The 14,242-nt window shown below is 43.4% G+C and overlaps 1 protein-coding gene across 4 annotated transcripts in view; it reads right to left on the bottom strand.

Annotated features, from left to right (window-relative positions):
- CDC42EP5 (CDC42 effector protein 5) overlaps positions 1-14,242 on the bottom strand; it is an 89,176-nt gene that overhangs the window by 38,784 nt on the left and 36,150 nt on the right. The window lies entirely within an intron of this gene.

Here is a 14,242-nt window from a genome sequence, read left to right as displayed (position 1 = left end):
TGGGGCGGTCAACACTTGATAGTAATACTTTGAATGCGTTCCCAAGCATTCATTACTTTGTTGCCTTAGGCCGAACTCCAAACTAATTAGGCTGTTACGAGTGTATTTGGGAAGTTTAAAAATGCGTTTGTAGGCTAGGCATTGCACTTTGTCCAACATTGCGTCCATTTTGCCTGGAAATGCCTGCTGTGTATAACCTGCAGTTGCCCTAATTTTGGCTTGTATTACTTTTCTAATAGGGGGTGGACGTTGGACTGTGCATTACCTCATTTAATTTGCGTAGCGAAAAGATTGTTGCCTGTGCGCTGGCCTTCATTTTGTGCATGTGTGATGTTGCTTTACCTGTTTCACTTAGCCAGCACCCGAGATCATTGTACAATCTCGTGGTATTGATAATTTCCTTACCCACATGCCATTTCAGTAAAGCTTTTTAGGGGAAGTGGCCAAAAATGACTTGTTTTTTGAGCATTTATTGTAAGCTCGTAGCTTTCATTGTACTTATTGAGGGTGTCTAGGCCTCTTTGTAGCCCGATTATTGTGTGGTCCATTACCACTAAGTCGTCTGCGTATTGTAAAATTTGCAGTTTGTTGTTCCCGATTTTCGGGGTTACGAGGCTGGCAGGAAGAAGCTTCTTTCCCAGATCAGCGGTGTATAGATTACACAGCGTGGGGGCAATTACACATCCCGGTTTTAATCCGCGGTTTGTCAGACACTTCTTTGTTATGGTGTTATCTGCTAGCTTTACTTTAATCCAGGTGTTACTGTATAGTGAAATAATGCCATTAAGGAGACCTGTGGAATATGCCAATTACTCAATTTTTCCCAGACCTTATGTCGTGGTACCCCATCAAAGGCAGATGAATAGTCAACAAAGCATGCAAAAACTGGTTTATTGTTTTTGCAGTTAGCTTGCTGGCTCAGATATGACATAGCCATGATGTTATCAATTGTAGAGCAGCCCTTACGGAATCCAGTCTGATAGTAGGGGAGGACTTTGTGGCCTTTAATCCATCCATTTAGTTCCTTCAGTAAGGTGCTAGCATAGGCTTTCCCTTCAATGTCCAGGAGGGCAATTAGTCTATAATTTTTTGGATCTATATTGTCCCCTCTCTTAAAGATTGGATGCAAGAAAGACCCTCGCCACGAGTCTGGTACTTTTGCTTTTAGTCTACATTCAATTAAAAGTTTAGAGAGAATTTTACCCCAGACGCTGGATCTTCTCCAAAGATGGCACCTGGGAGGCCATGGGCCCGGGTGCCCCATCTAGTCTTATCCCTTTTATTACTTGTTTAACTGTGATACCATCTTGATCGTTGCCCAGTGATTCCATAGGGGCCTCCATGTCTAGGTCTTCGCTATGTGCGGGATGGACCTCATAGTTTTCAGAGTCTATGGAAATTGCTTTCTCAGTATAGATTGAAGCGACGTGCCTCAGCCAAGCATCTGCCTGTACTGAGTAGCACCTGTCCACTATACCTTTCTCCAAGTTTGCAATGTATTGCCAAAGCGGTCGTTTTGAGAGCTCGTGTATTGTTACCCAATCTTTCTCTATTTTTTCTTGTTTAAGCGACCAAAACAAATCTCTCTGCATCTTAGATAAGTCTTTACACCTCTTCCTTGTTTCCTGGGTTCCTCCGATCTGGTGTAGTCTTTTTGCCCTTTTTAATTTACGTGTTATTGTGGTTAGTTTTATGTTTTATCTAAATCGTGGGGTATGCGTTGTGTTACCGTTGCACTGACATTGAGGTTATTAACCAATATGGCTTTTAGAGTTCCAATCCACTTTGTCCAGTTTTCCATACTAGGTTGATTTCCCGGACTCTTCTCTTTGCACTCTTGTTTTTTTTTCTCCAAACATTGAACCGCTTTGCTTGGTGCTTGTTCCATTTTAGCCTTTTAACTAGAGTGTGTTCTTCATTCCCTGTTGACTGCGATATTGCAGCTGCTTGTTCCCTCTTTAACAAGCCAAAGTTTAGGTCCAGTTTTTTCTGACCCTGTGCATTTAGATATAAGTTTATAACTAGGATAGGGGCACTATCTTTTCTGACCCGGTCACCCTCTATTATGAGTGCCTGTAATGCATCAGACTCTATTTTTACCCTCTTTACGGTCATCTGTTTTAGATGTTTTACATAGATTGGAATGCCCCCGAGGGCCTACCAAACCGATTGTTTTTGGTCGCTAGTTTGTGAAAGCCAGCATAGCCTTTGAGGTGTACATATTCTGTGGCCCAGGTCTCTTGTAGGCATACAATGTCTCCTTCCTGCAGTATTTTTGTGACAGTTTCATGTTGAAGTGCTTTGCGTATTCCTGCCACATTCCACGAGATTATTTTGGGATTGGAGAACTATTTGTAGTTTATGTGGAATATTCTGAACGATTCAGGTGTTACAAGTTTTACAATTGGAGACCCTTGTTGACACCATACGGTATCTAGTGTGCCCCCTTGGACATCAGGAATATTGAGTGCTTCTTTGTGGCTCTCTGCTTATCCTATTGAATTGATCGTTTATTTGCATTCTTGGTGACCCTTCATCTTTTACACTCCTACTTGTAGTCGTGTCCTCCTGTCTCCTGACTGATATGATTAATTTCTTGTTTTTGCCTACATGTATTTTTGATGTGCCTCGGAGTATCCCTTGGGAGTACTCTTTCCTATTCATTGTTGTTGTATTTGCTGGCTCCTGAAGAATTGAAGGGTACTTTTCTTGTTCTGGTGCACTCACCCCAATGCCTCAGTTTTTGAAGATGTCTTTTTCTCTGAGCACAGCTTCCGCTATGTGTTGGTTTAACCAGGTAACTATGGTATCTTCTTTATTGGAATCATCCTTTTTTTGATTCAAATTGGATCCGAACTATGTCCTCACATTTTGTGAGACAATGCGGGTATGTGTTGAAGGAGCCGTAGTAAGTTTCCTCTGTTTAAAATATCGTGTCTCCCCTTTGATTTGTACTACGGTTGAATAATTGTTTTAAAGCGGTTTCTAACAGAGGGGAGCTGGTGTTGTTCTAGACTGAGGTTCGGTGTATGTTGTATCTTTGAACTGTGTGTCTCCTCTGTTGCATTGTCCGAGTTAATAAGCTCGATTTTTTGATTTTTAGTTCCCAATCCTATTCTTTCCTTAGATGACCCATAGTCAGATTTATCTTTAAGCCGTTTATTATTTGTGCGATTTCCTTTTTGTACTACCATTTTTGGTGCGTGTTAAGACCTGCAGCATTGGTGGGCTTGATGGAACCTTGTTTATTTGCTCGTCTTCACTCAAGGATTTATTTTGTTTTTGGGTTTTAGTAAATATCAGATAAAATGGGCTTGCTGTTAGCCTTTCCTGTGTTTGAGGAGAATTGTTTGTAACCTTTGTAGGGACATGCGTGCTCCTCGTGTTTTGTATGGACTTTTGACGTTTTAATTGTTTGGTTTTTTTTTTTAAATCTTCATACGTCGCGAGAGCTTTGACTCTGTATTACTAGTTAAAATCTCCTGTTTCCTTTCCTCATCAGGGGTTCCAGTAGTTTCAATGGTTTGATTTGGGTTTGTTGGGTCCGAATTTAAATTTGTGCAACTATTTTTGTAATGTTTTCTTGGTTCTTTTCCTTGTCAAGGGTTCCAGTAATTTCAATTATTAGTAGTTGTTAGGTCCTAATTTATATTTGGAATTAAATTTGTAAAAACCGTTTTTGTAATCTTTTCTTGGATGCGTTGTTTATTTGTCCCATTTATTCTATTGCTTACTGTTTGCGCTGTTTGTAATTTTAAATCTTCAAATTAGAGTGGTGAGCAATTCTGGGATGGATACTAGTTTATCAATTGTTGGCCCACAAGCACAGTCTGTATTTAAGGAATTTGCATATTCTTGGGATCGTGTTTTCAGCTTATTCAAGTTAGCCAATTTTAGGTCGATCCCTGATATTGTTGTTGCCATAAAGTTTAACAGGTCCACTTGGCGTCCAACCTTTTTGATTGGTAATTCAATGCTTCTAGTGTGAGTTGAGATTTTTTAAAGAAGATGTCCCATATTGATCCTGCATCTGTAATTGCTTCCGAGTGTGTGGTCTCAGTATTTTGGCCATGGTTAACCCTTGCTGGAGAGTTATTAAGAAAGGTTACACTTTCAGCTATCAACTGAGTCGAGTAAGTTAGTATGTTATCTTTGCTGTTTGGAACTGTAGGTTCCGGGATCTGATTCAGCCAGTCATAGGCTTCAGCTCCCTCCCCATCATTATTTGACTCTCTTGGTCCCTCGTTTATTACAATGTCTTGTGTGCTCTGTGACAATGCTGTATCAGTTGTTCTTTGTGTTTTGGGGGCAGCTGCACTTATGGCATTGTATTGATTCGCCTGTTGTAAGACGTTTGAGGAGGGCTTGTTGATTTTTACCTCTACCTCAATTGGTTGTTGGGCCCTATTGATGTAAAACTGGTCTTGCAGATTTTGTGGTGTTTCTTTGGGGGGGGAGCTTTCAGGAGAGAATGTGTCCTGTTGAAATGAGGGATCTTCATTTATTACTAGGTCATGGTCCTCGATTGATCCCCAAGATTGGTCCATTTGTTCCATGATATCGTGGACCCGCTGGGGTCAAGTTACCATTATGGGCTCGAAGTTACTCAATATATTTTAGAGTGGCAGTGTGTCCCAAAGAATCTGAAATTCTAAGCAATGGCTTCAAACCCATTGTTGTATGGATAAATGGGTAGGCGACACCACCGCCAAATTAAACAAATGCCTGACAGTCAGAAGTCCTGGCCACCGAAGTGCATCTCAAAAAACAAAAACCACCCCCTGCACCTCAAAAAATACCTCTGCCCATCAAAACAAAAATCGGGGAATCTGGAAATGCCAAGGGATACTAGAACTCACAGCTGGGAGCAGTAGTAAAACAACCATTTGCAATGCAATAGGTCTCGCAATTGCAAGATTTTGAGCTATTGGCGATGTAAATGACAATACCTTTTATTTATGTGTTTAAAACACCTGCAATAATAAAAGGCATTGCAATTTACAATACAAATAGGTCAAAGTTTCTAAAATGCGACACCCATTGCATTGCAAATGCTGGTTTAAGACTATAAATGTGATGGGTTGGAGGGGCTGATCGGTGTAAATGTATATGTACATACACATATACATTTATATATACATACGTGCTAGACTCAGTTCATCTATCTATCCGCAGAGTCAAGCTCGCTGGCCCGGGACATAAAAGCCACACGCAATTATACTGTGCCATTTACAGAATCTTAGAATTTGTGGTCACAGTAACCCATGGCAGGCATCATACAGCATCTGGTTGTTGTCGCTCTGTTCTCCCCCTGGACAGCTGACAGTGGGATGCCAGGAAAAGATAACCTTTGGAGGCATTGGGGATTTAAAAAAAATATTTTAATGAATTTATTTCCAGGGAAAGTCAAGCAACCTGCCGAAGATCACAGTTGATGCAGGGACTTAAACATGGTTACCCGGTTTAAGAGCAGGCTGTTATACCACTTCTGCCCTGGAACTGAAGGAGGTGCTATGTGCCACATCAACCATCGGCAAGGATATATCTCATGGCATAAATAATAATTGGAATGTATGGATCTGTGTAGCAATTGCACTGGTAAATCTAAAAGTGCTCTTTATCAATGTAATCATTTTACATTCCTCATAGCACGGGAAACTTCTTTTAATTGACAACATTGGAGCAGCCAACGTGCATCTCTTTTCCCCCTAGAGAACATTTACAGAAACATTGAAACCATTAATTATAACTGTAAAAAGTTGGCAGCATGCGCGATGCTGTGCAATACACGCCGTGCCAGGACCGACTAGAACCTTCTCAGAGGAAGACTAGAGAAGTCATGAGGACCAGTTTCCTACTGAACAGAATTAGTTATTTATATAAATATATTTTTACAATAAAAAAAAGCTCAAAAGAGGAATTCATGCTCTTAAATCTCCGACGAGTAGCAGGCAGAACGGTGGGACTTTAGGAGGTTTCGACTGCTCCCCTTGACAAGAGCAATAAATAAACGAAAAAGTAACACAGAAAATAAAAACATTTAAAAACAGTAAAATATAAGTTGAACACAACCTTTCAAATTAGAGGGTTTCTCCCGAAAGAAGAGTCCTCTGGGAACCTGCTGCCTTGTGCTAGCGATGTAACTTTTACCCCAATCTTTCCATTTACAGTTTACTAACGAAAGCGATTGAAAAAATAAAATGGGGTCTGTGTCTGGCTTTATGAAATGTCCTTTTTGAAGCACGTTTTGTTGTGCGAATGCGCAGACGTGTTTAGAAAATTAAAAGGTGCCCTATTGTTTTTTTATTTTTTGCCGAGTTCCAGACGGAATTCTGCAGTCGTTGGAGACCCGCCCACTCATGTAAGGGAGTAATCGCTTGTGAAAGGTTAGAACAGAGATTTCTGTTTTTATTTTTCTTGCTTAATGCAGGTGTTTTACCCATGGCTAGAGCAGAATTCATTTTCGTCAGCGCTGCCTGAGTTACTGGCACCAGTTTAATAGGAGATGCAGTTAAATATTCTTATAGAGTGCACTTATCACCGGAAGGTCTCAAGGCGCTTGAAGCAGAACAAACAGCGACAACAGACCGCAACTCCTGACCTGGCCAAGTCATTATTTAGGAAGGTGTTTACTTAGGAAAAAGCCAAGTTTTAAGATTTTTACGAAAGAATTTATGATCCACTATGGATACAAGGTGTGATGGCAGTTTGTTCCATAGCATAGGAGCAAGATAAGAAAAAGAGAAACAGCCATTACGAGATGTACGTGCACGCGGCTGAACCAAATAGGATTTGGTGCCGGACCTTAATGATCTCTTTGGTATATACCACTGGAGCTTTTTTGATAAATACTTAGGGCCGGTATCGTACATCGTCTTATGGGTAAGACTTAGAATTTTAAAGTGGCTTCTTTGACGCACTGGGAGCCAGTGAAGATTTTTAAGGTTAGGGGCAGCTGGGGATCTGTGGGAAAGGTCAAGGACCAATCTGGCCGCAGCATTCTGAAGGGTCTGAATCTTGGAAAGAAGAGCTTAATTTAATGCTGGGAACAGGGCATTGCCATAATCAAGACGGCTGATGAATAGACCCTGCACCAGCGGTTTCCTTGCTTCAATGGGTAGCCACTTGAAGATTTTACAGAGATTGCGCATAATCCCATAGCAGATACCTAGGACCTGATTGACATGGGTTTTCATGGATAAAGTACAGTCGACTATAATTCCTAGGTTTCATAATGCTGACTTAGGAGAGGGACATGAGCCTAATTCCAAAGGCCACCAATCTTGTGACCAGAATTTTTCTGCTTTACCAAACTTTTTCTGCTTTACCAAAAAGAATAATTTCGGTTTTGCTGCCATTCAATTGTAGCTCGTTTCTACTCATCCAGTTATTTATAATGATCATACAACCTTTGAAGCGTGAACGTGTGGCAACGTAATCAGACCCACAGGTGACAAGTAGTTGTGAATCGTCGGCATACGACACAGTCTCAAAACTGTACGATCTGATGATATGAGCTAATGGCGTTAAATACAAATTAAACCGCATTGGGGCTGAGTAGAGAGCCCTGTGGGACCCCAAGAGTGACAGGACGACTGCATGAGACTAATGACTCGACATGAACGGTGGTAAAACGGTCTGTTAGATAGCTCTGGAACCAGTCCAGAGCCTTCCCTCAGATACCAAACTCCCACAGTCTATGTTTCAAGATACTGTGGGAGATGGTATTGAATGCCGCAATCAAATCAAGGAGAACCAAAATTGCTGGTTCCCCTCTGTTCAGTGTGAGCCTAATGTTGTCAACAATCTCAAGGACTGCAGTCTCAGTGCCTCCAGAGAGACCTCAGGCGATTTGAGTGCCTGCAGCAAACATCTGCGAGTCCTCAGCAGCCCAAAAGTCCGGACAGGCCTGGCTCTGCTTCTCATCCATCTGCAGGAAATAAAGTGAGCTCCATCAAGTGCGGTAATAGTAGCATGTTATTCAAGCGCCTAGAAGCAAATCCGTTTGTGATGTGTGCTAAAAACCAACACAGTTGCTAAATATTTCCATACCTACTTCTTTTGCCTGGCTTCACAGTGAACAAACATCTCCTCACAAGTGAAAACTGTGCCAATATTTTAATTGCATTACGGTTATAATGATATTTTAGCATTTGTATAGCGCTTACTACACCGCTATGGGAAGCTGAAGAGAAATCTTGGGCGGGCAGCATGCTGCCCGCCGAGGGATTGTGTGATTGCACACATGATCACAACAAATACAGCATTCTGGCAATGTTTTGGCGTGCTGCATGGCTGACCAGAAAGGCAATGTGCTGTTGTCTTGGGTGATGGTGGGGAGGGAGAAGGCACGGAGACCGGGAGGGAGGTGGTGGGTGGGTTTAAACAAGGCACGACAACGGGAGTTAAGGGCGGCGGGGTGTGGGGGGGGTGGTAAAGAAGGCACCAAAGCAGCTGTGCCTGCAATAAGAGAAACTGAATAAAGAAAATAGTGCTCACAGACTAAAAAAAGAGGTACTGCGTAACAACCAAAGTAAAAAGGTCCAGTCGCTATGGGAGGGTATAAATGGAGACAAGGAGGTACGAAGGAGAGACTAACAAGCCGGTTTACAAATCTGACGCCACCATTTACGAAGGACACGGACACAAGCCAATGGCAAATATGGCCAGAGACTGGGCAGAGCTTCCATTACATACTCCACTACAACAAGTCTCCCCTAGAGCAGCACATGTGTGCTGACTAGGCTCGACCTAAAAAGCCTCCTTCCACGCAATGGGGTGGTCAGGGCGCACGTAGATTCATCCCAGAGGCCAATAAGAGCCTGCACTGTCCCAGTTTCTTTTAGGACTGTGCTTCCAGTCCTATCAAGAACCTGGGAGTGAGCTTGGGGCGGGTCTTCCTCTTAATCCTGGCCCTGCTACTCTGCCTGGCTTCTGGTCGTGAATCTTGGCTTACTGGCTCCAACGTCTAGCGCCTGATTGATTCCCACTCTGCTAGTAACTCAAACACTCCTTGGCAGCAACAAAGGAAGAAGGCAAATTGTACAGCGATGCCAGTTTGCTGGTCAAAATCGGTAAAAATAAATTACGTATACATATATAACATACCAACTACAGGCATTGCTGTCCCTTAGCTAAATCTTTCTAGAAGACTAATAAAGCAGAGCCAGAACCGCAATGGTCAAGAGGAATATAGTTTACACACACCAGCGTTTTGGCCTTGCAGAGCACCCGAATAAATGGCCATATTTTTTGCCGAGAAAGGTGGCATGCCTAGGTAGTGGGCGGTGGAGAGTTTAGGGTGGAGAGCAGAGGTGGGCAGAGCGCTAACCTACTACTGGAGCACTGCATCTCCAATGCTAACGCTAGCATCTTTCGCAAGCACCAAATCCACATTACAAATGATCCTCGAGCATACAATCTCGCTTCCAGTGTACATAGGAAAATACGGTGCTTTCCGCGCAGTCTCAGAAGTCTGGTCACGGGCAGCCTCTACCACCGCCCCTCCCCCAAGGCCCACCTGTGAATGAGTCCAGTGTGAACAGCTCTAACATTACAAAATACTTCCTGTTGTCAGGAAGTAGATTCATCGTCGCCCGATGGCCCCTCCGGCACGGCAGTATCGCCAGCTCACCCCTTTGCTTTATGGAGGTTTTATCCAAGCTGCCTTGGCCCAGTTCTGGGGGAGGCGTTTCCGCGGGCCTCTCTCTCGCCTTAAACAGTCAGGAGGAGTCAAATAGATCTACCGGAAGCACCTCTCCTGCAGAAGCATCAGCTGCAGTCCCTTGTTCATTGAATTCAACACCATCCCCAAAATACTCGAAGACGTGATTTGGGTTTGACACGCGTAACAACGAGTTCCATTCCTGTGGAATCTGACCGTATGCTTTCCTGCTTTGCCCTGCTGAAGTCAAGCCTCCTCTCAACAAAATTAGACGTGGGCGAGCCGAGCCAAGGGTTTGGCTCAGATCTTAAGAGTCCGGCCCAGAAAATGTTTGCTATGTAAATCATAGCCCAAACATCACACAAAAGATGATAAAGTTGAAGTCTATTTCTTTGGCATGTGGAAGCGTTGACATTAGTATCTCAAAATATAGCACTGCATGGAGAAGTACTTAATTAAAAGTGTGTTGTATTTTTAACATATACTTCAAGTGAACTAAAATGCAAGACAATGGTCGTGTAAACCCTGCAGTGGCCCGGATTACTACAGAGCAACATTCCTTTGTTTGTATCTCTTTGTGCACCTTTTGGCAGTTTTTAAAATAGCGCGTTCTCGATCCGAAAGGTTTTAAAGCGCTTTACACAGAAACCAGTTACATTATACAAGATTATCCGTCATTGTTTATAGGAATGGTGAGATCAAGTGATTTGCCCAAAGTCAGAATATTGAGCCGACGCGGAGACCCGAAACTGCTTCCTCAGGTCCAAAGGCGACAGTGCCGGCCCTTACGCCACAGGTGGGGAGGGGCAGGCAGATGCCACACTAAAGCTCGGCATGGGCTCGAGGTTCCAACAGAACCTAGCGGTGAGCCGGCCCAGGCTCAAGCTTTCAGTGGCTCGCCCACCTCTATTTGAACGAGTTACAAAATAAGGGTTCACCCAACAGTACTGGGACCTGGGTCGTTGAGAGGTACATATAAAGGGGTCCCAGTTGTAGAATTAATTAGCACATAATTAAATTACAGAATCAAAGACAATGGAGTTGTATTTCCTGAGTGATGTTATTTATTCACATCCTCAGTCATAAATGTATTATGCATTCTTTGTACAAAACATATTCCAAGCCCAAAGGAAGCGTGGGTGAAGAGAGGGTTAAGTGCTTAGTGAGGGTTAAGAGTGATAAAAGATAAGTCACATGTGGTCACATCTGGTCACATCATACCAAAGAACATCCATCTCCTCCCTCAGCCATATCCACGTTCTACCGCCTTCCTCCCTGCAACCCCACTAACAATCGGCCCCACCTCACTTTGCCTCATTTCCCACATATCAAATTAAACAAGTTCGAGGTCTACTAAAAGTTTGCAAGTGTATTGCGTGTATACCCAGGTTGCTTGGACAACGTGAAATACAGCCAAGGCACTCCACAAATGAGTCCAACTTAACAAACCTCTTTCCATAGCCAATCCAACTGGTGAAACAATGCCATTTTTTGCTCTTGCGTATAGACAGTTTTAAACTGCTTGTTTACAAAAGATGGCTTGTGAACCATACCACAAACTTACATTGGCTTTGCATCAGCACCCTGTAGTTGTCACTCAGCTCCTTTCACATTCGATGAGTATCCCTTTTCATTGCGAGCAGTGGAAGGATGCAAGTCATCTAGTCAAAGGACTACTTTTAAGGTCGACCTGCGCGAGCCAGGCGCTCTCGCTTGTGATACACTATTGTTTAATAAAAAGGGGGATTGGAGCTCGCCCATCACTGACCATTTGTTTGCATCACTATCACTCTTAACTGCCAGCGCGTTGCAGATATCAATTCAAGCATCACTTCCATTCTTTGAGCGGCACATAGATAAAAGTATAAATTGATTTCTCGCAATCAGTGTCCATTCGCTGATGGTGCCGTGATGGAGGTACTATTTTTATTTTTCCAATTTTTTATAGCACCAACTCGACCAGACAGTACGTTGCATGCGCACAAGTTACATTACACAGTGTCATATTCATTGATTTTAGCATGTAATTTTTGGGGCAGAGTTCCGGGAGCTTTGTAGTGGACAGCAATTGTCCAACAACGACTCCTTGTGTGTGAATTTATTTTGTCCTTCACTATATAACACTCCGCTCTATACCACAACCCTCTATGTCACAAAGCTACACTTACTAGTCCTGCTGTACAGCAGCCACCCTGGTGTACAACATGGTTAAAACACATTGACAAAGCCAATGGGTCTCACAGGGATACAAATTGGTTCTGCCAATGCTAGTTTCTTTTGCTATCAACATTCCATATGAGTATCATTTATTGTTACTATTGTATAGTGGAGTGGTGTGGTTCACTGGTTAGAGGCGGCAGACCTGTAAGCAGAGGACGGCCCGGGACCAGGGTTCGATTCCCGACGCGGCAGGGTCGTGGACCATGGTCAGCGGGCTCGATAATTCTCGCCTTGGTGCCTACTCCAGTCAGGGACCACACTCTGCAACTCTGGACATTAGCTTGCCTCATCTTCACAACGCCCCCCCCCCAGACCGCCGGGGATGCTTGGTCGCACCTTAGAGATACCCATTAGGGACCATCTCTCAGGGTGAGCCAGGACGGGTTCCCCAGCGGTCGAAGCGCGGAGATACTCCTCCAGGAGTCGATTCCTAGCGCTATATAAACCCGCAATTAAATTAAATTACTCTTCACCATGCTTTTATTTTGCGCTGCACAGACCAGTTCAAATACCTGCCACCCCAACACCATATATGAGGTTTCCTCCTTCCTAGAAATTTCAATCCACTTAGCCCCTCTTTGTCCCCTCCTACTGACCCCCTTCTTTGTTGCTCCTGGAGGGCCCAGAAGCTGCCATTTACTGCTGTCCTGCTCCATTCACACACACACACACACACACACACAAATCCTCGTTTCTACATTTAAAAAAAATATATATATTTGTTTTTAATTTGCTACTCAAAGTGGAATTCTCCATCTTCAAAAGATTAGATTAAAAAAAACAATGGCGACCACATCATTCTGTAGGTCTGTGCAGGCGCAGTAACTAATGTATGTGCATACAACAAAATGTCCACCAGCCGCGTCATGATGCTTACACAAGCATTAACATAATGGTCTATAACAATGCTGTAGAGCACCACTAAAAAGCATTGCCAATGCCAATAGGTCAAAAAGTCAAGACACATTGGCTTTAACAACGGTGACCTATCAATAAAAGGGTCCATAGCACCACAGGCAAACAAAAGATCAAATACTAAAACCAACAAATCACTATATTTTAATGCCACTGCCCTACAGCATCCATTTCACTGTATTCTAACCCATGCAACAGCCCTCAATCACCCGGACACATCCACTAAGCCAGGCAACAGTCCTACAATCACCCGGACAAATCCACTAAGCCAGGCAACAGTCCTACAATCACCCGGACACATCCACTAACCCAGGACGCATATACTGCACAGTATCCCAACCCAGGCAAGAGTCCTACAATCACCCTTACGCATCCATTAACCTAGGCAACAGTCTAACAATCACCCTGGCGAACCCACTGCACTGTATCATAGCCCAGGCAACAGTCCTCTAATCACCCTAACACATCCACTAACCTAGAATACAGTCCTACAATGACACCGACGCATCCACTGCACAGTATTCCAACCCAGGCAACAGTCCTACAATTACCCTAACGCATCCACTAACCTAGCACTAACCCCACAAACATGGGGTAAAATAGATCACAGTCTCAGAACAGGCATTAAACAAGAATTTACTTGCACGTATTGCACGTCTTACAACAGTACTGCCCACAAAGACATCACACACCATTCTACAACACAACACATTAAGGCAGAACTCTAAAATTCCACTCAGCACAGAATGAACATGCAATTTATTGTCTGCTAAAGCATCCAAAAATAAAAAACTTGCTACAGGCCAATACATACAACACAACTTCATTTGTCGGAAAACATGCACTCCTACCAACTGAGGAAACGTAAGAAATTTGGCACAGCACTCTCGCCTGATGCACCAAAAACTGACACTCATCCTGCTGGCTTCCTGCTTCCACAAACCTGAACCCGACTCCGACATGTGATGAAAGCGTTTGCATAATTATACACCCTGAACAACCGAATATCAGCGTTACAACATGAGAAAGCGGTAGAAGGCGTACACACACACGTGCTAATTAGAACACACGGAGCTCTGCAGCACTCCTGAAAGACAGCATTACCCGTTATTTTACATTGATGATAAGATCATGCTAATTTAGGTGGTAACAGCACATGCCCAAAATCATAACAGCATGGTATTACCATGCCAGCCTCAAATGTGTGCTAAAGATCTAAGGGGAAAAGGGGTGGTACTAGATTAAACCACAACCTTGTGCAGGACAGGATCTGCCAGCGTCCGACTCGGAGAAAGTCGCTCAATCCCTACTTCACCCTTCACCACAACTTATTCCAAACACCCACATTAAATATGCAATGCATAAGTCATTGTGAAGAGCACATATCGCACCCACGATAAGAGCCCCTTGATGGAAACAGAGGGTAGTGCATCAAAATAAATC

This window comes from Lissotriton vulgaris, chromosome 7 (assembly GCF_964263255.1).
Source record: "Lissotriton vulgaris chromosome 7, aLisVul1.2, whole genome shotgun sequence".
Taxonomy (NCBI): Eukaryota; Metazoa; Chordata; class Amphibia; order Caudata; family Salamandridae; genus Lissotriton; species Lissotriton vulgaris.
This window is presented reverse-complemented; position numbering and strand designations above follow the sequence as displayed.